At 44.7% G+C, this 26,503-nt stretch overlaps 1 non-coding gene across 1 annotated transcript; it reads left to right on the forward strand.

The window, feature by feature from the left end:
- Positions 1-24,797: 24,797 nt before the first annotated feature.
- Positions 24,798-24,873, forward strand: Trnat-agu (transfer RNA threonine (anticodon AGU)). The gene has a single exon. It is a non-coding gene; the product is annotated as a tRNA-Thr (tRNA).
- The last annotated feature ends 1,630 nt before the right edge of the window (positions 24,874-26,503 follow it).

The raw sequence follows: 26,503 nt of genomic DNA on the forward strand, positions 1-26,503 counted from the left end.
GATATGTAAACAACATCGGGGCTAATGACTCTCAGCTTTTGTTTACAATTAAATGCTGTTTGCGTCTAAATTATTAGTTGTTAGAGATAATGAGCTTTATTCTCTTCGCCACAACGAACGCATTGTATATCACGTAGCAGCCGAATCAAAAGACTATGATCAGCTGCAGATGTGTAGCGTAGAGTCAGAAAAGCGAAACAGCAATCAGCGCAGTGGTTGGATTCCAAGTTGCTCTACTGGCTTTATCTCAACAGGGCTGTGTGGGGTCTGTTACTCTTAAAAAAGCAGTGTTAGTGGTAAAGTGCGTGCCTGGATATCGAGAGGTCGCAGCTCGAATCCCGGTCGAACCACGGACATTTTTCAGTCTACCTTAAACGTTGCCGTCACCTCTCAATGATGTGAAAATTCACCGGGAACGACACGTGGTTCGGATTTAACGTTAAACTGTAGGTGTACTTTCCCCGGTCTGATTACAGGGCAGGTTAGGGACACGCAAGTAGCTGAAGCGGCGTGCAGTTGAAAGTCTTGCACCAGGTAATTGAGCCCCCCCCCCCACTAAATTGTTATTATTATTATTATTATTGTTAGAGGCAATGCACAGCTTCCATAAATATAAAGTACGAAAGGAAGAAATGCTTAAAAGAAAAGAAGAGAAAAGAAAGCTTTGAAATATCTCATTCGAAGAAGGGACAAGTAGGTCGGAAATTGATCGTGGCATCCTGTAACAGTTCACTTGGCGGTAGAATGAAGTGTTAGCGGGAGAAAAACAGTAGGAGCAGGTGAAAACTAGAATATCCAAAAATGTTATACAAGATGTTTGAGTGTAGCAGTTACTCAGAGAAGAAAGTTTCACTACGTGACAGGAAAAAAACGGAGAAAAGCATCAAACTGACAGAAAGGCTGACGGCTTCATACACACGCTCTCTCTCTCTCTCTCTCTCTCTCTCTCTCTCTCTCTCTCTGTCTCTCTCTTGTATCAGATTAGCTCGCTGAGATCCAGTTCACTCCTTAAGAATCCGCAGTATTACGTCGAGTTGGAGCCATTATCCGAATAGCATATTTTATGTAAAATCTAATAAAAATCGGAGAAGAGAATGACACTGAAACTCGTTCACGACAGCAGTCAGCACTACTCGCAGATCAGCTTACACGACGGTCACCGTATTTACAGCCCAAACTTGTTAAAGTGCCACAGTCCGTGTGACGTTTACCGACAGTGTGTTCCCAAACGCTCACAGAGCACGTTTAGTGGCTTCCTCGTTAACGTCGGACGTGTGTCCAGTGGCTGCGCAGTGGTTGAGCGACAGGAAGAGGCTGCCCTACCTGTTTCGCCACGTGCCCCGCGCTGCATCCGCGTCGCTCCGTGGCTGCAGCTGCGGCTGTCAGCTGTCGCACTGGCGGGCGCGCAGCTGCGGCCGCAGAGTCCGGCGCGGCCTTCCGCCCCCGGCGCGGCTTTCACAGCCGCCTCCAGCACGGCCGCCGCCGCCGCCGCCGCCCCCCTCAGCCGGCGTCGCGTTCGTCACGCACGGCGCTCCTTCGGTCTACTTAACCACAAGCTCGCCACGGTGCCGCGCCGGCCAGCGCTTTTTGCCCGCGGCTTTACCATTCGGCCGCTTCCGCCGCTCTGAGGGCGCCAACTGTCCGTCACTGTGGGAGGCGGCGCGGCCGTCGCTTTCGGAACCAGAGGCGTAACGCGCCGCTCGCCGTTCGCCGCTTTTTTGCGTGTCGCAGCGGCGTAACAGTTGTCGCCGGGCGGACATTGCCGCTGGTCTGTCGCCAGCCGTTCTAAGCCTGCAGGGCTGTCCACATTCTCCGGCTGTCCACCGCCTTCGCTCAGCATGTTATTCGCGAGCGACTAAGAGTCAGCTGGTTCTCACCGGAGCAAATAACCACTTTTAGTCATTTTTCAATAAGAGCGATATTTTAATGTGATGTATTTGTTTTGTGGTTTCGCAGAGAGCAGTCTATCAGATGTTGATTATTGTTCGTCGTCATTATCACAGCCACAAGTCACACTGTAAGCTACTGAAATAAGTGGAACCGATGCAGGGTGATTTTTACATTAACACTGTTGTTGACGACGACGGTGACGAGGAAGATGGTAACTGATGTGGCAGGGCTGGCGGCGCCTCTTGTGGTGGCCATTGTGACTGAGTACAAGGTAGTGGGGATGGGGAGCGACGGCAGCGCTTCTGGCGTTGGTGGCGGCGGCGGCGGCGGTGGTGTTGCTGCTGCTGGTGGGGGTTGTAAATCTTGTCACGGTGACTGCTGATGATGGTCACTCCTTATTTTGATAACAACAATAATAATAATAAAACTGTAAAATCTTCGGGTCTGCCTGTATTCTGTTTGAACACACTAATCTCCAAAACAGTAAGACAAATTTTCATATGACTTTCACAGGTAGTTGGCCATAGCTTTGTGCAACGTGTAAGCTCCATTACACCAATATCAGTACACAGAAAAACTATAGTAATTTAAACTTTTATCCATTATAATGTTATAAAAGCGAATGTAGCTGTGTCTGTGTTTTCACAACTAATCCGGTGAACCGATTTCGTTGAAATTTGATAGAAATATCTCGAACATTCAGAAAGAACATAAGCTACTTTAGAAAGTAAAAAAATAATCGCCCCCTAAGAGGGTCGAGTAGGGAATGCCACATCTTTTTTTATACCACTGAACATAAAATTAGTTAAAAATTAAGTCTGTTGTATAATGTACACGTTGTATAATGTATAGATATTTCATTCATACGGTCCTTAGATGAGCACTCCTGCCCAGACCTCTCTGTACGGCTGCCGGCGCCCCTCGCATCCCAGTCTCCATGGACCATGGTCAGTCCAGTCTCCTTCATTAAGACCTCGCGCCGCAATTGCTTCGTTGACGTCGTCTTTCCAGCATCTCGCAGGTCTACCGTGCTTTATTCTTTGATGTGGAGTCAATAATAATAATAATAATAATAATAAACACTCAATACACTTACACGATCACAATGCCACAAATATAGAATACATCACATACATTCAGCAACAGAAAGATTCACATTAAGCAGAAAGGAAGGAGGAAGGGGATTGATCGACATAAAAAACCTACATTATGGACAGGTAGACAATTTAAGAAAATTCTTTATAGAACGAGCAGAAACTAGCAAAATACACAAAGCAATCACTCATATAAATACATCGGCTACACCACTGCAATTTCATAACCACTTCTACAACCCTTTAGGTCACATAACATCAACAGATACGAAGAAAGTAAATTGAAAAAAGAAAACACTACATGGCAAGCACCTATATCATCTAACACAGCCACACGTCGATCAAGACGCATCCAACACATGGCTAAGAAAAGGCAATATATACAGTGAGACGGAAGGATTCATGATTGCAATACAGGATCAAACAATAAACACCAGATATTTCAGCAAGCATATTATTAAAGATCCCAATACCACAACAGATGAATGCAGACTTTGCAAACAACAAATAGAAACAGTAGATCACATCACAAGCGGATGTACAATACTAGCAAATACAGAATACCCCAGAGGACATGACAATGTAGCAAAAATAATACATCAACAGCTTGCCTTACAACACAAACTTATAAAACAACATGTTCCCACATACAAGTATGCACCACAAAATGTACTAGAGGACGATGAATACAAATTATACTGGAACAGAACCATTATAACAGATAAAACAACACCACATAACAAACCTGAAATCATACTCACCAATAAAAAGAAGAAATTAACACAACTAATCGAAATATCCATACCCAATACAACAAATATACAGAAGAAAACAGGAGAAAAAATTGAAAAATACATCCAACTGGCTGAGGAAGTCAAGGACACGTGGCATCACAGGATAAAGTTGACATTATACCAATTACACTATCAGCTACAGGAGTCGTACCACACAATATCCACCAGTACATCAACGCAATACAGCTACATCCAAACGTATATATACAACTACAGAAATCTGTAATTATTGATACATGTTCAATTACCCGAAAGTTCCTAAATGCAATGTAACATATACTGTACAGTTTAAAGGAAGTCACGCTTGATCGAGGTCCGCGTCACTTTCCATTTTTGACCAGACATAACGTCTGAGACAGGAAAGAGAAATAATAATAATAATAATAATAATAATAATAATGATACTCTCAGCGGCTAACAGTAAGCCAGTGTTACTTCTCTAGCGCTGATGGATATTTTGATGATTCCCTATTTGTAAGTAAAGATTGTTAGGTAATCCAGTAAAAAGCAGGAAAAACCGGTATGTAATGTATGATACAGGCAATGTAGTGGTGGCTGTACACTTTAAATGTACAACTGTCTATGGAGGAAGCGAATATATTGGGGAAGGGGGGGGGGGAGGCCTGAAGTGGGGTATGGTGATCGTGACTCAGTTATATTTCATAGAAAAAGAAGTGCCGTACTGTTTGCAGATTTATCAGGTACAGTTTGTTACCAGTGGTCATCAAGGCCATGTCCCAACTCTGCTTTACCTTAAGATCACTAAACAAAAATGTATACTTTTTTGTATTATTGTTTACAATGTGATAATATCTCTCAAACTTCAAACTATTTTAACGCTTTCGCGTCGATCTCAGAGTAGGTGGGACGGGAGAACCGGAGAAAAAAAAATCAGTGATCAAGTGTAAGGACATCATCGTTACCCCAACTCCTTTTTCGTATTCCGCAACAGAACGTGGCTATTTTGTAACGAGACATTGGTAGAAGTTGTAGCTATGGCCACACTGCAAGAGTTAGTAGTTAAGTGTCGTTATCATCTCGAAATATGCCACATTCATACGGGAAAATCTAGAATCTAGTCGCATGAACCCATTCCGCAAGGACATCGCAATCCTAGTAATTAGATGTACGCTTCTACCTGGACGACAGAAGTGAAACTCCTTGGCACCTAAACGTCCTCCGCACTGTACCGCGGCAGCCGCTGGTCTGCCCCGTGGTCCTAATGGGCGATGTTGGCGCCGAACGCACGTACGAGTACGTCCGACTACCGTGATTTCTCAGGCTTGCAGTCTTTGCGTAGGGCCCAGCCACTACAGGGGAATTGTTTTCACCGGTGAACGTGCGTGCAGAGGCACGGCAGTGAACGTGATGTTGCACTCACCGACACGGCTTGCCAATAGCTCATTGTGTTCCAGTACTGACACACCCAGCTAACACACACGTCAGCAGGATGGCAGCTCATAATGGTCCCACAGTTGCAGACAATTACGTGTTTGACCAGCAACCCGCATCTCAGCGGCTAGTCGCTCATCGTGCAACTTGAAATCCCATCACACTCCGACATTCACTATCTACCGAGCAGCCTCGCTTCTCATTGCGCCATGCAGCAACGTGGTAAATAGTGACCATACACCAATTTCAGGAAGTGTCAATACATAGGGGCAATAGGATACATGACGGGTGCCACTGCGCTAAAAGTGAAAAGTAGTTACGAAACAGCTTCATTTATATCTGTGGATTTCAGCTCAGGATAGTTAACGTATTTTGGATTTTCGTGTGAGATGGTAGTCATTAAAAGAAAAAATGTAAACCGCCTATTCGCTCGCGGATACCTCTACAACGTTTTCTCCGGGAGAGTGTAAATTTTATTTTTTTGATACGACATGTGCATCAAGAGTGTGAGGAGTGTGAACTACTGATGGGTCTAACAACAACCGAATACTCGGCTTGAAATGCACATTCGCGGTGTAATTATTCTACAAGTAGAAAACTATTCTACAAGTAAAAAAATTAAAAATTGGGGTCATATATTGATAAAAATAGGCTACGTAGTATGTAAATAAATTATATTATCGGAAAAAGGACAATAACAGAGTGGGATGGCTAAAGTTTGAGTCTGACATGCTGTTGATCGGAACTGCGGTTTTTCAGTGTTGATTCAAAAGAAAACAGGTAGGCCTAACCGAGAAACTGATTGTTTACGAAGAAGTGCGGTAATATCATGCATCGAGAGAAACACAAACGAAGACATGAGAGCAAGAATGAGATAGGATGGAATAGAAATTGGAAGAAAATCATTGAGTAGGTGCGGACTTTTGTTGAGGATACCAAGCCAACGTTGGCCAAAAATGATATCACAAGAAGTGAAGGAAAAATTACACGCTGGTCTTCCCAGCGCGGTTCCTTGCACAGTCGCAATACAAAAAATGTCTGTAACAAAATTTCAGCCTGAAGATATTTTTTGAGAAACTAGATATTGTTGGTACCGTATTGCTGAAGATGAAGGATTCGATTCGAACGGTAGGCTATTTGTTCTTATTTGTTAATTCTGCCTGCATAGTAGTTTTCATTATAGCACGTTTAAGCATTCCGTCTTTTCTCTTACAAAGCAATACACTCCTCCAAAGTTTCCAGTCCACTGTCAACACTTCTTCCTTATTTTTCAATTACAGGCCTTCTTTTAAACTTAAACACCATTTTAAACAAAACAACAAAATACGGCTACGCCCGAGGTCAAACCCTCCGTCTCGATCGTCCTCACCAAGCACACTAACCACTGAACGAGGCCGCACAGAACTGCCGTGCAGTATTGATTGATGATTGTTGTGGCTTATAAACACACTGCACAAGAAATTAGCCGCCCCAGGAGCTGCCACGCTGACACCGCTCAACGCCGCGTCTGAGCTTGATAATGGCTTCAGTTTGGCGAGGAAGGGAGTCCACGAGTTCCTGTAGGCGTGCCGTGGCCAGCTGAAGCTACTCGCCGATGATTACATCCTCTACAGCTACCAGTTTGCGAGAACGTTAATTGCTATTGAAACGCTAGGTAAATCCGCAGGACGGAATAGGTAGTAGGAATTGTGGAAAGGGGCCAAAAATGAGCAGCTGTTAGTTACACTCCAACATATATAACTTTATTTGGTTGCCCAAACATTACAGCGCAAATTTCCGAGCTGAACTATCGACTGAATATGTCACACAGTCTTATGGCTTAAGGGTACAACCTCTTTAATTTTTAAAATGGCTGAAGGCCCGTGATTTAAAACACGACTACAATAAATTTTCAAAAGGCAGAAGGCCCAAAGCTTTATCCTCAAATAATTTTAAAAAAGGAGGCTGATGGCCCAAATAATGTAAGACTTAACAATAAGGAATTTTACCTTTAAAACGGCTGAAGGCCCATGATTCGAAACACAACTCCAATAAATTTTCACAAGACAGTGTGCCCAAGGCTTTATTCTTAAATAATTTTTTTTAAGTGAGGCTGAAGGCCCAAACAATGCAAGACTTGACAAGTAAGGAACTTTCAATTTTAAAACGGCTGAAGGCCCATTATTTAAAACCCAGCTAAAAGCATACAAATTCAAACCGTCGGCTATGAACCATTAAAATACACAAACAAACACCAATATAAAAGGCGTACATCCAGCGGCGCTCTGAAGTTTACGGGGGTCGGTCTGAACTTGATATATTAACGTTCGCTTAGGGGAAACAGGTAGTCGGTTCAACTATATCCGATCCGCCGGCAACCCAACTAAGAGACAGCCAACGGACTCACCGACATGACGACTTGCCTTCCACCCGACCAGTGCACAAGGAACTCTAAAGGCAAAACGTAAAAGGCGTAGCCGCCCACAACCAAGCATACATAAGCTGTCAAAACTACACACACGTGTAGGACAGCGACAACACGGCGAGGAAAGGACACTGCCTGAATTTTACGTCAGCGGCCAGGGCAGGTAACCGGAGCGCGAACGGTGACAAGGCAGAAAATTCCGCTGGTGCACTTGGACTTCAATTAACCAAAATACAGTTAAACTCCACCGGATGGTGACCAAACTTTCGCCAACTCGAACACTCGCTGTTGCTCACGGGAATACCCCCAACAGCCAACCGTGAAAACCAACGGCACAATGTGAACAGACTGGCTTCGGTAATTAAATCACCACTCAACTTTGATGTCCTGGGTCGGTGAGCCACGAACCTCGTAGCAATCGGAACAGCTCCCACACACTCCGACACTGCGTAGAGACCGCCAGCAGGCCCGGCCCACTGCGCCGCGCGGAGATTTCCTGGCTGATCCACACCAACCGACCGACTCCTCAGAGCCAGTACGCCGACAACATTTAAAATAACTCGTCAATCAAAATCACACATACTACACAGAGTTTCACGAACACTTGCACGAAGAACTAGACAATGCTAACGGCAGTGACTGTGCAATAACAGGGACGAATCACGAGTCGGTAGACACAGCCAACCCATAAGCGATCGCCGGCCGACATACACATCGTCCGGCAAGACGACCGACCGACGACCAACCAAGGTGGTCCGCACTCAAGTGATACGTATCTTCAACCGTCGGGCGAGTCATGGCTGTCCGGACATCATTACAGCCGCGCCCCGACTGAACTTGTACCGCATCCTAAGTCAAACACTGCCAGGAGCGATGTGCACCACTAGCGCCTCCCAACTCACTGGCAGATCCGAACTCACTCCGAACACACGACAACCTGGAAGTAATAGCAGTCAGAAAAGATAATACGCCAGGGCTTATATCGATAAGCGCCGCTGCTGCCGCTCACGGGCAGGCAAGTCGGCAACTCAGTGACACCAGTAATTGAAATCAAGATAACGAGGTGGCAGTACAGTGAAAACAGGACGTCAAACGAGGTATGGCACGAACAGGAGCCACGCACGGCTCAGATACGTTTCACCCGCTATTTAAGATAGTCCCAGACGCGAGTGCCCACAGCATACTCACCATGAAGAAGTAGCAGAAAGGACAACACTTGATCACCGAGATTGTTGGAATAACCGTTGTGGCTCAAGCTATAGTAATCTGAATCAGTGGGGCCAAGTCATGTTACGGAAAAGATCCCCAAAACGTCACACAACCGCCTCCAGCCTAAACTGTACCCTCTGTCCACTGCGTGTTAAGCGTCACATCGGGTCGTGGGTGCGCTCGAAGCGCAGCATCGTTTGAAAAGAATATCATGTCACCCTTCGGACTACACTGATTGCGGGTCCGGTACGTGCCTCTTGTCGTCTGGACGCACGTTTGGATATCCCTGAGGTAGGGCCGGATGGAGAGGTAGTGAGAGACCTTGGAGGTTGCCTTCGAGCCGCAATTCACGTCCGGCGTCTAGCATGAAATACCGGAGCACGCGCGCTGCCGGCTGCGGCTGACATTTGATAGGTATCGCTAATTGCCTGCCGTAGCCGTACTGCGAGGCGGTAGTGGAGTTTCCGAAGACTGACTGACGCGCGGCCACGTGAACTTTACCGTGAGACGTTTGGCGGACCTTGGAATGCTCTGAGTACAAGGCGGTACTGCTGCAGCAAATCTGCCCCAAGGTTCTCCGTACTCCAGTCGCCGCAAATACGATTTCTGAGCGGCCGAACTGTCGGCGAGTGGCAAACGCCTACTGGGAGTAAACCGATGAATGTGCGACCAGAGTAAACACAGTCATTGACGGAAGACGGGGTTGTATTTCTGCAACCTTTGTTGCTGTCTTCTACCCTCCCCCCCCTCTCTCCCTCCCTCCCCCCACTCGCCCTCCCTCCCTCCCTCTCCCCCCTCTCTCTCCCTCCCTCCCTCTCCCCCTCTCCCTCCCTCCCTCTCTCTCCCTCCCCTCCCTCCTTCCGTTTATTTTAAGACACGTTTGATACGGGCTTCCACAGCGTCTGTGGTAACTTCTTCACCTGAGGGAAGCACTTGTACCCAACGCCCTCAATTATTTGGTGGATATATTCCAATGTCTGGGATATACATTGTAAGACAGAAACGCACCACGAAGGAATTACCCGATTGAGACGGAAATTGGTAAATTACAATTGCAGAGAAGTTGGATGATATATTCAGGAGAAAGAGCTTCAGAAGTTGAGGAAGGTAGTTATGCGTTGGTCCACCTCTGACGATTATGCAAGCAGTTGATTGGCAGAGCTGATGCATGTCCTCTTGAAGGATATCGTCCAAAATTCTGTGCAGTTGGCGCGTTAGTGGTCTGAAGGCCATCCCCACAGTGCTTCTCAATTGGCGCGAAATCCGCCGACCTTACGGCCAAGGTAGGGTTTAACAACCACGAAGACAAGCAGTCGATACTCTCGCCGTATGCGGGCGGGCTTATCTTGCTGAAATGTAAGCTCGGGATGGCTTGCCGTGAAGGGCAACAAGACGGGGCGTAGGATATCGTCGACGTACCGCTGTGCTGTTAGTGTGCAATGCATGACAACCAAAGCTGTCCAGGACGTCTCCAAGTACCTCTTCACTCGCCATCGGAACTCAGTTAGATGCGGGGCTCATCACTAAGGACAATCCTAGTGCAGTGTCAGAGGCAGTGGAAGTCATTCCTATAGTGAAGATAGGGGCAATTCTTCTTTTCCACAAGGTCTCGCCTTCCACGAAAAGTTGCCAAATTACTTGTATGTATGTGGCCTCGTTACGCCTTAACGGTAGTAGCTTCCGTATTATTTGCAATTAGTGACAACAGATATGCCCTCCACTTCTCATTCTACACATATCAAAGAATAAGCAAAAATTTTGTAACTGATCTCAACAGTGTGGCAGTAAATGAGTCTTCACCTCGGATTATAATACAAAGTGTGGATTCAGTAAATAAGTATCACGCACAATGTGGTCGCTGTGGTCTAAAAATTATATTTTCTAATTAGGACGAAACCTAATTGTTTTGCGCTAGGCATCTTGGTGGCAATACATAACACACTTGGTAACCACGTAACAGATAGTAAACCCACTTTACATCTGTAAAGAATTCCTAAAACAGTAGCCTAATAGATGGAGACGTACTAAAAGAAACGTATATGTCTTCAAAATAGCAATCCATGAAGACCTCGATGCCTCCCGAGGAAGAATCTTACCGAAAGACCTCTCGAACAACCCAAAGTTATTCTGGTCAAATGTAAAGACAGTTAGTAGCACCAGAGTTGGTGTTTCGACACTCACAGAGGACACAGGAATTATATTTAGGTTAGCAAATGAAAGCAGAAAACCTTATGTCCGGTTTCAAATATTCCCTTACAAAGGAAAATCCAGGAGTTCTGATCCACATTAATTTCCGCACCACTACACATATGACTGACACACGTATTAGTGATACACAGCTAGTGTCAGCGAGGCTGAGAAACAGCTGAAATAGCTAAAATTGAAGGCTTCAGGGCCCGATGAAGTTTCTATGAATTGTACACAGAATGTGCGGCTGATTTAGTCCCTCTTTCAGCCATTATTTGCCGCAGATTCCACGAACAAAAAATATTTCCCTACAGTTGGAAGAAAATACAGGTTACACCCGTCTACAAGAAGTGATCCACGTAACTGCCGTCGACTGTCGTTAACACCAGTTTATTGTACACCCTTGGAACATGTTCCTAGCTCAGAAATAATGAGGTATCTCGAAACTGCGGATATTTGATTCTGTAGGAGATTTGCAAGAAGTAGCTGGACTGACAGAAAAACGAATGAGATGGTTCTGCAAGAAATAGGAGAGAAGTAACAAGTACAGTACTGAAAGTTATAAACCAACACAAAGCAAAACTCGTTCGATACTTAATTAGACATAATCTTTTTCTATATAACATTGACGAAGGCAAGATCGTAGGAAAGAAAAAATGGGCGGGGACCGTTGAGAACGACATTTTTCATACATCGAGATGAAGAGGAGTGCTGAAGGAAGGAAGCTATCGCCGCAGAGACGAGGCTTAGCCTTTTAAAGCAAGAAGAGAAAAATCTAGAATAGAATGACCTCTGTAGATTCCGAAAACGTCGGTCATGAGATTTCCATCTCTGATTTCTCTGATACGACATCTTCAAAGGCACGAATCAAAACAACCATCTAGGTTTGAGTATTGAGAGTGTGCTTCTCAGTCCTAGCTGAATTTGTGTTCCCATTTTATGCATCATTTTGTATTTCTCGACTTCCGAGAATCACATAACACACTATCACACCAGGCATTACTAACGAAAGTACAATTACATACGGTATCAAACAAAATTTTCTGCTGGATTGAGAATTTTCTGCTGGATTGAGAATTTTCTGCTGGATTGAGAATTTTCTGCTGGATTGAGAATTATTTGATGGGGAGTACGCAGCACGTTATCTTGGATGAAGAGTCATAGACAGAAGTAATTTCGCATGTAACCCAGGGACTCCTGATGTTCATACGCCGTATTAATTACTTGGTAGTCTTCGTTCATAGTAATCTCCGACATTTTGGTACGGCTGCCAACTCTCCCGTATTATACGGGAACTCCCGTATATTTCTGAATTTTTAAGCCTACTCCCGTCTCCCGTTTTTATTTTCTACGGAAGATACAATCTCATTCATTAAATGTAAATAACATTTCGACTTATAGTGCCGATAATGCTAGTGTCAATTATGGCAAAAATAAATCCGTGATAAAATTGTTGAGTAAGAAAAATAACAAAATATTTAAAGAAAACTGCACAAATCACATAATCCATAATGGCATTAAATATGCTTCTGATGTAGACGTAAAAATGATAGTTGTTAAGATTTATGGACACTTTTCAGTGTCAGCAAAACTCAGAGAAGAATTAAGATAATTTTTTTCAATTTCTACTGATTGGTGTGAAATTTTAAGGCACGTGCCTACTAGGTGGTTGTCCCTCAACCAGCTGTTAACAGACTAATAAAGGAGTGGGAGCCAATAACAAGTTATTTTCAAAGCACAAATGAAACACTTAAAGCTTTGAAATTGTATTTTAGGATGAGGATCCAAGCAAAATGTTACTTCTCGAAGCGTATCTTCAATTTTTTTCTTACATTGGAAATATTATTTTGGAAACCTCAAAATATCTAGGTATCTCAGCCCTGTAGTGTCATTGAAGCTTTGTTTAAGAAAATTTTGCAAAGAAAAGATGACTCATTTTTTGGAAGCAATACACATAAGATTTTAAATAGGATAGATCCTGTCAATCAGAAGAGAATTCAAAATAATCTTGTTGAATTTTATAAAACATTGTAAAAAAAGTAAACATTTCTGACAATGCTACAATTCAGTCCTTGCTACCACTGTCCCTAAAGAATTCGATTACTTTTAATGATTTTCAGAACATGCTTACTCATATTGAGGTCGACATAAATGAGAATAACCTGTACAATGAATTTTGTTCTTTGAAAAATATGATAAATACAAAAATTTGCGCCGACGGTAGCACAGTTGAAAAGTGGGTATCCGTGATGATTGAGGCAGAAGCCAAAGGAATTAGAGCTAAGGACATAAATAAGATTTCTGGCTTTGTTCTCAGTCTACCGGCATCTAATGCTCACACAAAGAAGTTTTTATTTGATGGTCTGGTGATAGGAACCGTTGCAATCTAGACTTAAGGAAAGCTGAACTACAAATAAGTGTTAATTTTTGTTACGCATGCAATGAATTTGTCCGATTTGTAAAGAACGATCGCAAGTTTCAGACTGCTGCCAAAAGTGTAAACTAATATAGTTTTAAGTAAAAAATTCTATAGATCTTCAGCTTATACACTATGTGATCAAAAATATCCGGACGCCTGTGTGAAAAAGATTTACAAGTTCGTGGCTCCCTCCATCAGTAATGCTGGACTTCTATATGGTGTTGGCCCACCCTTAGCCTTGATGACAGCCTCCACTCTCGCAGGCATACGTTCAGTCAGGTGCTGGAAGGTTTCAGGGGGCATGGCAGCCCATTCTTCACGGAGTGCTGCACTGAGGACGGAGGTATCGATGTCGGTCGGTGAGGCCTGGCACGAAGTCGGCGTTCCAAAACATTCCAAAGGTATTTTATAGGATTCAGGTCAGGCTCTGTGCAAGCCAGTCCATTCCACGTCCTAAAAGACAACTATATATATCAGCGCAGTAACTGCGGTGGCATGTTGAACTAGCAACTTTAAACAACAGATGTGTATTCGGCCAGTCAGTTGTGACCAGGCTTTGTAAAATAATGGCAGTGCGGCCATAGTTGGCAATTTTGTTGGAACACAAATCTCAGGCCGCGCGGGATTAGCCAAGCGGTCTTGGGCGCTGCAGTCAGCGACTGTGCGGCTGGTCCCGGCGGAGGTTCGAGTCCTCCCTTGGGCATGGGTGTGTGTGTTGGTCCTTAGGATAATTTAGGTTAAGTAGTGTGTAAGCTTAGGAACTGATGACCTTACCAGTTAAGTCCCATAAGATTTCACACATATTTGAACAAATCTCAGTGGAGCAACAACTGTAAATCAGTTGTTCGAGACATTCTCCAGAATTTCTTAAAAGACATCACAGTCGACGTACATGTACTCATGTCAGATAGTTTTACATTCTGACAGAATGTAACTTCGCAGCGTTACTTAAAAATGGCCATAAGGCTGAAATTGCAATAGTAACAATAAATATTTTATACAGTCAACGGCGACTATGATGTCTTTTAAGAAATATTATATGACTGTGAATCCCAACCATGATAAGTAAATTCTCCAGAATGTTGTGAAGAAGAGAAAAGTGTGTGCAAAGTTTGCCCCGGGCATCTTGACTCTACAACATAAAAAAATCAGGCATGAACGCCTGCCGCGACTTAATTGAATGCAAAACGTGGGCAACAATTCGGACCTACCACAAAGTGCAGAATGGGTCTCTGATGGCTCGTTAAGACCGAAGAAGTTGCGAATCTGACGCGCAAGCTGAACGTCATCTCAAAGAACGACATTTTGACATTTTTCCTATGGTTTACTCAACGGTATGTGGGTTCTCCTCACGGGAGAAGACTATGTAGGACAGCTGAACCACTAAAACCACCATCTCAACTTTCCTCTAGTTTTTATTAATCCAGTCTCGAAACTTTTTGGACTTACGGGTATAACGCAGGCTCAGCCGTAGGTAAAGCAGTTGCCAGACATAGTTTCACTGGTAGGGTAGTGGAAAAATGGATTCCACAAAGGTGACTGTTCACATAACACTCGTCTGTCCAATCTATAATATTGATGAAGTATGTTGGACTCATACCAAATAATACTGACGCCAGCACGGATACACAAATGGTGAAAGAGCTGTCTCATCTATGGGGGGAGAGCGTCAAGGAGATGCTGAGAGAGCTCAAGAAGTTGCTGAAAAAGCTGAATTGGCAGACGCCGGAAAGCAGAGGGCAACTATCGGCGAAAGCCTACTCACAAAGTTTCACGAAGCAGTATGAAGTGGGAAACTAGGAATACACTGGAAACCAACCCCCACGTATCGCCCCCGTAGGAACTCGAATGGAGTTGAATAATTCTTACTGCACTCCATCGTGTGTGGAACGGAAAGAAGCCATAAAGCATGGAAAGTTGGAAGTACCCTCTGTCATGCGCTTCGCTGTGGTTTGCAGAGTATAAATGTACTGGGTGATACTGTAATGGTGTTACAACCTTTTAGGGATGATAGAGAAGTGTAAATATATCAGTTTGACGTAAGGGACACTGGTCCGGAAACGACTGAGGCGGTAGTTACAAGCGAAAGTCATTTTGACACCTGTGGCAGTAGAACACGTGCCAATACTGTTGTTTCTAATGCTAATACTGTAGGCTGGCAACTTTTAGAGATGGCGGTATGGACAAAAACAAGAAAAAAGTCTAATAAACATGGGCTCTAGAATGCATACCTCAAGGGCTGTGAGCACTTGGTCAGTAGAAGATACGTGGTTCACAGAAGCGAAGATGAAGATGTGCTCATAGCTCTTACGGCATACATTTTAGAGCCCATGTTTACCAGAAATTTTTTTCTTGTTTTACTCGTTATCACTGAAAGTTGCTTACGCTAGAATCTTAGCAACAACAGTACCGCTACATGTATCCGACAGGGGCCAGTACCGCTCGAAATTCTCAAGAAGGACGCACAACAATGTGCTATGAAGGGTCTTCAGCGCTCTCGGTAAACACACGCACGCGAAACGAATGCTACCATTGCGCTGTTTATCATTAACATTTCGAAAATCTCTGATTCTTTGGCTCGATCCTTCTGACAAGTGCCGTGTATAACGTAGGATCTCCATAAAATGGACGAGGAAAGGACTGTGTGGAAACACTGGCAATAAAAAGCGACAGGAAGACAGGACATGTGTTAAGACGTCGCTGAGTAATTTATCTTCGATATTACTCCATATCCGAGCTATTGGGAAGGATAAAGTTTAGAATGCACATTAAGCAAAGAAAACGACGAACCACGAAGGACTTATCCCGAAGGAACGGAAATCGATAGGTGTGGTGTGTGTGTACAGACGAACAAATGATCACAGTTTCAGAAAAATTGTACGATTTATTCAAGAGAAAGAGCAAATTGAGCAAGTCAGTAAAGCGTTTATCCACCTCTGATCCTTATTCGAGCACTTACTCGGCTTGGCATTGATTTATAGGGTTGTTGGCTGACACCCTGAGGGATATCGTGCCAAATTCTGTCCAGTTGGTGTTTCAGATTGTCAAAATCTGCCCATAATGCTCCAAACTTTCTCAATTGGAATTCACAATAGAAATGACCTCCTCTGCCTCTGACACTGGAACTTTGAAGCTTGTTTACTTTGCCTGCTTTCGCTCTGTTATCCAGAATGGTGTTATATTTTGGTGCACTCCCCAGGAATGTTCTGAGACCAGAAACGAGCGGGCAGACTGATCTGCAACGTCAGTTGACGAACTTCGTGGAGGCCGCTATTCAGGGGTCTCGGATTTCCGACTGTGCAGTCCCTGTACTTACAGGCAGAACATTAATAAAAGCAGCTAACTGCCGGGACTCTTTCCTCAATGGAGATGGCGGTGGAAAGGTCCTGTGAACGTGTGTCCTAAAGTGCATCACTGCCACGGTAGATGGCGCTGACGAATGAAAGTTCCTCTGACCACGTGACGTGTGTTCCTTGCGTGTTGCAGGCCGTGTGATTGATTCAGCGTACTCTAAGCAGAAGAACGTCGGGAACAAGCCGAGATCGTGTTTTTTGTACGGCCAAGCAGAGGTGTCACGGCTATAACAAAACAAGTACTGTCACAGACACATACCACACACACAACATTTCAAGCCCTTTTTGAACGTTTGTCTGACCATCGGTCCTTCTGACCGACGGACATACAGAGAGGCGACGGACTGTGTGTACACCAGACTTGGAAGACCGGGTTCTACAGGATAGTGAGACGAACCCCGATACAAGGTGCAGGCAAGTGGTCCGCCAACTTGGTGTAAGTCAAAGTACGACTATGTGTATCCTGCATGACGGTAACAACCATCCATATGACCTGCAACGAATGCAAGGATTATCAGCAGCGTATTTCCCTCTAAAGGAAGAATTTTGTCGATGGTTTTTGCACCACACCATCACAAATACGGGATTTCTGTCGTGAGTAATCCACGATGCGAAGCGTGCACTGCATCCCATGGAGGCCACTTTGAACATCTGTTGTGACGTGTGGACGCGATGCAGCTCTGTATGCTACTGTGTTCTGAGACGACTTGTCGTCGCTGCACGCAGGCCGCCCGTTTCCGGACACACGTTCGTTGGACCTTTTTCTTCCTCCATTTCCAATCAGTGATCCGTCTGTGCAGTTTGTCGGTTTTATTAACGTTCACCCTGTTTAGTCCGTCGTGGGATTCGTTGTTGACAATGTTGACTACTTCAGAAAGAACTGCAGCATTCATTCTGTGAACACTTGACCGAAATCGATATAAACTTGGATAATATTTCCCCGGTCATTGTATAGAAAGTGGTCAGTATTCAGCAGCTTTCATTATCAAGAGGCTTCCAGCAAATTGAAAAAATTAAATGATAAACCCTAAGTAATCGTAAGTAATGAAAACCAAATTCAAAGGTTTCCTTGTGGCGCAGTCCTTCTATTCTGTACAGGCGCTCCTCGCAGCAGCTGAGAATTTTTGTCTGTAACGTATTCTTTATTCTCATCAACACTCCTTTGTTTTCTTCTATTCTTTGTTTATAAATTTACTGAGCAGCAATATGTAAACTGTAGTAACTCGTTTCATGCCAAAGTAGCTTCCTCTCGATAAAAAAAAAAGGTCAGTACTTGATGTTAGTTACGTGTATTTCACAAAGGGCACGATATGAAATCGAACAATACGACTTGCCTTAATAAACAGATATGTAAGTAACCACAATTTACTAGGAACCTGTATAGTGACTATGGTGGCTAATTATTAAGCTTTGAAATGACAAGTATTGGCAAATAAAAATTGGTATAATTATGTAGAGTAGTTAATTAGTATTGCCCCGTGATATTGATTGATACTTTCACTGTAGAAACACAATAACAGACAAATAATTTTCGTAACAGTACTATCCTGCTGCATGAAAGTTTTGTAATACCATGACAAAAGTCATGGGATAGCGAGCGACGTGCACATACACAGACGGCAGTAGTAGCGCGGTATAAAACGGCGGTGCTTTCGCGCAGCTGTCATTTGTGCTCTGGTGATTCATGTGAAAACGTTGCAGACGTGATTATGGCTGCGCGGCGGCAATTAACAGACTTCGAACGCGGAGTGGTGGTTGGAGATAGACGCATGGTACATTTCATTTCGGAAATCGATAGGAAGTTCAATATTCCGAGATCCACATTGCCAAGACTGTGCCGGGAATACCAGATTTCAAGCACTGTCTCCCACCACGGCCAACTCTGTGGCCGACGACCTTCACTAAAAGACCGAGAGCAGTGGCGTTTACGTAGAGCTGTCGGTGCTAACAGACCAGCAACACGGCATCACATAACCGCATAAAATGTGATACATACGAATAGCGTAGCCGTTAGGACAGTGTGGAGAAATTTGGCGTTAATGGGCTATGGACATCGCCTCTAGCGCCTCTCTTGGGCTCGTGACCATAGAGATTGGACTGTAGATGACTGGAAACTCTTGGCCTGTTCAGATGAGTGCCGAATGCAGTTGGTAACAGCTGATGGTAAGTTTAGAGTATGGCGCAGGCCACACGAAGCCGTGGACCCAAACTGTCAACAAGGCACTGTGCAAGCTGACGGTGTCTCCATAATGGTGTGGCCTGTGTTTACTTGGAATGGAGTGGGTCATCTGGTCCAACTGAACCGATGATTGACTGCAGGTGGTTGTGTTCGGCTACTCTGAGCCCCATATACAGCCAGTCGTGGACTTCATTTTCCCAAACAACAATGGAATTCTTATGGATGACAATTCGCCATGTTGCTGAGCCACATTTTTTTCCGGGCGGTCTGAAGAAGATCATGGAGAATTCGAGCCACCCAGATCGCTGGACATGAATGCCACAGAATGTATGTGGGACAGAGTCGATAGGTCAGCTCGTGCACAAAATCCCACGGCTCAGTATTTCCGTACGGAACTTCCGACGACATCTTGAGTCAACCCCACGTCGAGTTGCTGCACTGCGCCGGTCAACAAGAGGTCGAGCGCGATGTCCGAGGAGGTGTGCCGTCACTTTTGTCACCTCAGTGTGATTTACGAGGGTCATTCGGACAGTAAGGTCCGTTTTGTTAAAAACGATCACTTCTCTTCAAAAAGCTGTTTTCATTTAATTCCTTAGATGTTTCACTGTTCTTCTACATATTTCTTTAAGGTTTTGACGTAACGTGCTTCACGCTTTTGTATCCTCGAGTCCTAGACATTAGCTGCCTGTGAGGATAATCAGTCTTTATCTGGCATCCAAGTGTTTGTTCAATTTTCGAAATTGTGACTTTTCAGAGACACTTTTGTGCAGAGTTGTTCTACCCACACTGCTAAAATTGCAATTACGAATCAGCGATCTTTACGAATCTTTTCGTCCACTGCTTTGACCGAATCTTCTGACAGCGCTGATAGTCGGCCTGATCGCGGTTCCTCTGGACATTTTCCCGTCCGTCCTGGAAAGCTCTCACCTACATACGAACTTTGCTGTCACTCATCGCGTTTGGGCAATACACTTCACTTACCTGTCGTTGGATTTCCGTTGCTGCAAAGTTCTTCGCTGTCGAAAACCGAATCACTGACCCCTATATCACAGTCGGCGGGCTGTTCAGTTGTTTTAAACATTTCGAACCGACAGTGTTAATGACACACTGCGACTGTGCCAATGCAAAATGGCATCGTTTGACGATGGTGGGAGTCGGTGCCCATGCGCGTTTCAGTATTTGTGCAACGTGCTATTAGCTACGGTAATTCCGGCATTACGTTCCGAATAAACCCCGCAAAAAGAATCCACTGGTTTTAGTTGCTAGCTGGTTTTGTTGCATTAACATATTGCTGCTTCAACTCAGTTTGATATCACGGAGTTTACAGCTGAAACAATTAACTTGTGTTGCAGATGAAAAAGTACCATCACAGATGTGCGTTTTGTTTGTTAATTAGCACCTTATTTAAATTAAGGAACGTTTGCTAACTCCATTGTTCAGGTTCAACAAGATCATTATAGTTAGCTATGCATTTTTACATATTTTGTGATGCTAAAAGGATTTACTGTGAAAACGATGGATCATATAGAATCTTCACATGAAAGTCCATATAGAAACTGTCGGCAATTTATTATTGCAGTAAAAGCCAGTACGGTATATGAGCGGGGGCTGGGGGGTTCGGTATTACAGATTTTAAAATGATAGCGAATTTACGGCACACCATAACTGACATCCTTAATCATCACATAGCACAGATCGCAGGTTCTCTTCAGTAAGGCTTCTAAAATATCAAGCAACCTTGTAGGGCCCACGTCTTCTTCTGGTGCCTTGGGCACTGTAACACAGGAACGCTGCTGCCCTTCGCGCGTTGGAGGTGTTTCCTGTGATGTTTTATTCATGAACTGCCGTTGCTTGGGTTCTAGCTACGCTACATTCTACATAGTTGGCAAACAGAAAACTTTCTTTCTACAGAGTTCACACGCGCCACTTTTTGCTACTTCTTCTCGTAAACATTATTACGGATAAATCTCTGCTAGTTCATACGGAGGTATAGGCCTGTAAATGTGAAGTCTCCGTCATACATTTGCAGCTCATTGTTGTAGAAATCTATGTTAAGTTTGTTTCCTTTTGAAGTATTTTAATGTCGTCAAAATTCTGTGGGAGCTCATACTATTATACGAGTTAATTATAGTTTATTTAATACATTGCGCTATTCAGTTATTTATCACTTTTTAAAATACATTTCTACGTTTGTGATCATTTATTCGTAGGGCTGTTTAAAATTAACTTATTATTTAATTACAGTAAAAAAGCTCTTGTTACATTTTTGCTTGTAGTAGATACAGTTTGTTTGCATAACGTGATGGTAACCCTAAGTTATACGAATCGTAATATGTGTAGTTGGTCGAGACTGTCGAAACGAGGTTTTCGGCGCAAACGGACGATTCTGCAGCCAATCCTCGAAGCTATTTCTGCACTCATAGACGGAGACCTTTTTCCCCTTTGGTGGAGCGCGGCACCGTTTTTTTTTCTTTTTTTTCGTGAAAATGTTGTGCTGCCACGTGGCACATCTTGATGTTTGTAATAAAAATCATCCTAATGTGGGATCAATGTCTGCTGGTTCATACTAATTTCAGCTGCTCTAGCTCGTAAACATAAACCAACCGGATTTAAACTGAACTCTCTCTTGTTCAAATGTGTGTGAAATCTTATGGGACTTAACTGCTAAGATCATCAGTCCATAAGCTCACACTCTACTTGACCTAAATTATCCTAAGGACAAACACACACACCCATGCCCGAGGGAGGACTCGAACCTCCGCCGGGACCGGCCGCACAGTCCATGACTGCAGCGCCTGAGACCGCTCGGCTAATCGCGCGCGGCTGAATTGTCTCTGGGGGCTTCTTCCATCTGTTTCCCAGCAAAATTCGCGCACTCGGGCTTCGCAGCGCGACTCCTCACACGCCAGCGATAAAAAAAATAAAAATTTCGTCCGGCGTGTACATCCAGCAGAAAAAGGGCGTTAAAGAGCAGGAACCTGGCAACACTGTAATCACATGTATGGCAGCTGCCTCTGTCTGCTCAAATCATTTGCGCTGTGCAGTTGGTGCAGTGGCTAGAGTTTTGGGTTAGCGTGCAGGAGGTCGATGATTCGATCCTGTGTTAAGGCACATGTTTTTTATTTGGTAAATGTAGTCCAGGTGGTAAGGTATGTGGGATATTAATGGTCAATAGCGATTGCAGCGGGTCCTCTAGAAAACTTGCACTTAGGTACTACAGTCGATGGAAGATTGGCCAGCCTTGAAAGAAGCCCTTCCCATGTCGTGGGCTTGAGTTTATTTGTTTATATATGAACGTCGTTCAGAGTACTGAGGGCTTTATTGCCGAGGACGACGGGAGGAGAGGAGGGGCAGCGTGAAAACGGAGTGGGCAGTCGCTGTTTCCATTCCTCCGTCACGAGTAGGGAGTGTAAACGTTCAAAATGAAAATACGTTTATCTGTCGTGCGTCTTAAAATTACATGGGTTTTTGATACAGAAGTTGTGGGTGTGATTACTTGTGTTAAAATTTATTCAGGGAATCCATTTTTTGTCGGTAACGCGCCACTAACCCCGTAAGTGTCAAGTGGAGAAGTTCGTGGCTAATCGGCGGTAGTCTAATGCTAGATCGTATATTTTAGAGCTACTTGGGAAAGGCATTTGTTCTCGGAAACGTACTTGCCCAAGGTAACTGGTGTGACAGTAAACTGTATTATTGCTGTGGAAATTTACGTTCCGGCGTTTGTGTTCCTACAGTTAGCAGTGACTCCGAAACTTTCTCTCTAGATGTCGGAATCCGTTAGTGAGAAGGAATTCACAAGTGTTGTGCAGACAACAAGCAGAATACTAGTCGGTTTGATGCAGGAACAGTCAAAGTGAGGCTAAAAGTAAATTATGTGTAGAAATGCAGGAGACTGATCGGGTTCCGCAAATAAATAACCATACGTCTCTTAGCGAAATTACATCCACCGCACTGTCGTGGGATCATACATAATCATGTTCATAGGTTAACAAAGATTTAGGATCGGCGAAACTTTAGGTACGGCGATGATATGTGCAGCAGAGGAGTGCTTTGGGTATATTGTGAAATAACACAGTGATAAATATGCAAGATATGGCCTAATACTAATCATAGGCCGCATTGGGTCCTACGTAGAATGAGAGTATGGGATGTTATGACCGTGCATGAGACAATAGGACGCACAACGGCTCTCCGTACCCCGAATGTAGCTGTTCAGTATTTTGTACTGCATACATGCACACTGAAGCGACGAATGAAAATTTGTACCGAGGCTGGGATTCCAAACCGGGTCTCCTGCCCACTGGGCAGATGCGGCGCCCACTACGCCACCCTGGCGCAGCGGCTCTGCACGACTGCGTGGGCCGCCCCAGCACGCCTGGCTCCTCAGTTCAGCTTCCCATTCAGACCTCAGCCCACTTGGTATTCCCCCAAAACACGAGCAACGTTGCACAGGCTCTCCAAGTGTACTGGAATAGTAACTTAGCGTCGAACTAAACAGGCGATTCTACACGAAACCCAGGCATACGTGCTTTCATCAAATGAAACTGTATGGTTCCAAAGACCTTTTCAAGTCTATCTATGACGCATGTATGCAGACTGAAGCGACAAATGATAATTTGTACCAAAACTGGGCACGGAGGGGTTTCAAGGGTAGTCCGTGCTGTTGTGCAAAGCCACTATGCCGGGGTGGCGTAGTGGGTAGGAGATCCTGGTTCGGATCCTGGCTTTGGTACAAATTTTCATTTGTCGCTACAGTCTGCACGTACACATCGTAGTTGTTGTAAGCGTATTGTGATTGGTTGCGTAGTATTCTTGCGTGCTGCTGCATTTTTGCAGAGTCGAGCACGGGTACGCGGAGCTGCTATGTTGTGTTGTGGGTAGCTCAGCATGGGAAAGGCATTATTATGGAAGTTCAAGTGTGACCGTAAGCATTATTATTGTGAAGTAATGAGATATGGAAGTGGATTCAGTGAAGTAATTAAGTGTGAGCAGTGCCGGGAATAACGTGTTTGAGCGTCCGCCCGTTGCGTGTCGTACCCCCTACTTCATCAATCATCCGCGTCGTGTTCGGCCTTTGAGAACGAAACTAATGGCAATCAGTAAAATAGTTTACCACAAAGGAGAGCAATCAAGTGCCCGTGTCTTGCAGCGAGCGTGAGAGCATGCGTCCGGTCATCACGATTCCGCATCATCAACAATCAACCGCGTCGCAACGAGTGCGCGCACGCTCGTACAAGTGAGAACTATGAACTGTAAGTTAACCTTTATGAACAGTGTTATATTATTACGAGTGTCAAGAAGGACTGGTACCAGATAACTGTGTGTACGTGACGAGTGTATGGAACTTTCGTTCAACCATTCGTGTTCCGCATCATCAACAATCACCTGCATCGTGTCGGTCAGGCGTACTCTCGTCGAAGTGACAGTTGTGGACAGATAAACATCATGATCGCTTGTGTATCGCCGAAGGTACGGCCAGAGTAAGACAGTGAAATACGTGTGACGGCGTGGAGTACAATAGTGACAGACTTTAACATCGCCAAGAATACTGTACTGTAACAAGGGAATGACAATTATGACCTCTCAACAAATCAGCAACAATGTTAATTACCATCAGCACTTACTACTTACAGTGTAAACAGTGCAACCTGCGGTTTTTTAACCATCCAGCATCCTTTGATTAAAGCACCTATACATGAGTCTTAAGCGGGATATTGTATCTCGTTTGACGCTAATCTGCTTTTCCAATACAGTTAAAGAGCCTCTGCAATCCTGTTCGATTTTAGGGGAAATACCAAATAGGGTTAGGCTTGAAGGGGATTTGTATTGGTGAAGGAGGCGTGCTGGGATAGTCCGTGTAGTTGTGCGGGGCTACTGTGCCGCGGTGGCGTAGTGGTGAGTGCGTCTGCCTAGTGAGCAGGAGACGTGGGTTCGAATCCCGGCCTTGGTACAAGTTTTCATTCGTCGCTTCAGTCTGCGTATATACATCATAGATGTTTCAGGTTTGCAGACGTTCTGGAACCATGTCGTTTCATCTGACATTCAGTAAGAGATGCGTTCAAGTTGTAAGGTCTCTGACCTTTTTTTTTCTCTCTCGGTAGGGGAAGCAGAGAGAAACAAATACGTGTGTATTCTTTTTGTACGCGTACGCAGATGGCAGCACTGTAAGCACTCTACTGCTCACAGAACGCTAACGTCTGCGGTGAGTCAGAGCAGGATTGTGATATCTGAATTAGCGACATGTTTATTACAATCGTTTTCTCCACTCCTGTGCTGTGACACACACTGGAATGAATCACTACTTGAGTGAAACGTGTGGTGTTATCATGAATGTGCCTTTGTGGGTGCGACAGTTCAAAAATGGACGAAAGTCACGTGCAACTGCAACGAACCACAACAGTCTCGGCCTCTCACCAGCCCTCATGACAATATTATCAGGCAAGTGGAGACAGTTGTCTCAACGGATCATCAAACAGCATAGCGGTGCTAGGTGCGAGCTGATAAAATGTTTAAAAAGGGAAGACGCTGCCAGCATTGCACGAAAAGCGGCGGGAAACTGCTGCGCGTGTCCTCTTTCACGAAGACAATGCATCCGCGCGTCTGGCGAACGCGACGCACCAGTTTCTTCGTGACAACAACTCTGAAGCGTTTCTCATGCTTCTTACTCAAGTGACCTAGCTCCTAGCGATTTTTGGCTACTTCCAACGATGAAAGACACATTCCATTGTTACACGTTACCCAGTCCTTCTGATATCGGGTGACTTCTTAGTTGCCACAACAGACTCCTAAAGAAGCGTCCGCAGCGGCAATAAAATTTTACCGACGGGATTATGAAAAGTGTGTACGGCTGCAGAGAGATTTCTTGGGAAATGACATAAATTTTAAACATTTTGTGTGATTATTTTGCGAGAAATAAAACTGGAGGCCTAGAACTTCAAGTCGTATAGTCCGTTCTGAAGTCTCCCTTTCATGTACAAGCACTCTCCGGGAATCGGCGATGGCTCGTAGTGTACTGCCCACACGGACTGTTTCAAACTGCGTGAGAAATTCCGTGCCGGTGGTCTGTTTATGTCACGTGTCGCGTCCCGACCGTGGCCTCTGCCTGGGAGTGAGCGACACGGTTCGTTAAAAGTGAGGCAGCCGATTGACCGTAGTCGAAGGGAGTCTTTGATCTGGCTACGATGTTAAATCTCTGATATGATGGTGACGGACTGGAAGCTAGCTTGAAATTAAACTCATCAGAAGCGTTTAACACTTGTAAGTTTGTTACTGGAATCGTAAGAGCCCAACCTATCTGCAGACATGGAGGTGTCTCCTCGAGGTGACCAAGTCCCAGTTACAGAGACCGCGAATTATTATCGCCGTACCGTCTCCGTAGGTGAACCTGTCCGTAACAACAAAACCCGTGCGACAGATGCAGAGAGCCCAAGGCTCGCTAACAGCTCTGCAAGATTCCACCAGACTGCTGCCTCCCTGCAGCGATCCCTGACTGACATTTCGCGCAGCTTCCCGGCGGCTAACACGCCCGCAGCGTCTCTGCTCACCTCTGTCTCTATTCGCCCAACTTCTTTCTCGGAGAGTC

The sequence above is a fragment of the Schistocerca serialis genome, chromosome 9 (assembly GCF_023864345.2).
Source record: "Schistocerca serialis cubense isolate TAMUIC-IGC-003099 chromosome 9, iqSchSeri2.2, whole genome shotgun sequence".
In the NCBI taxonomy this organism is placed as follows: Eukaryota; Metazoa; Arthropoda; class Insecta; order Orthoptera; family Acrididae; genus Schistocerca; species Schistocerca serialis.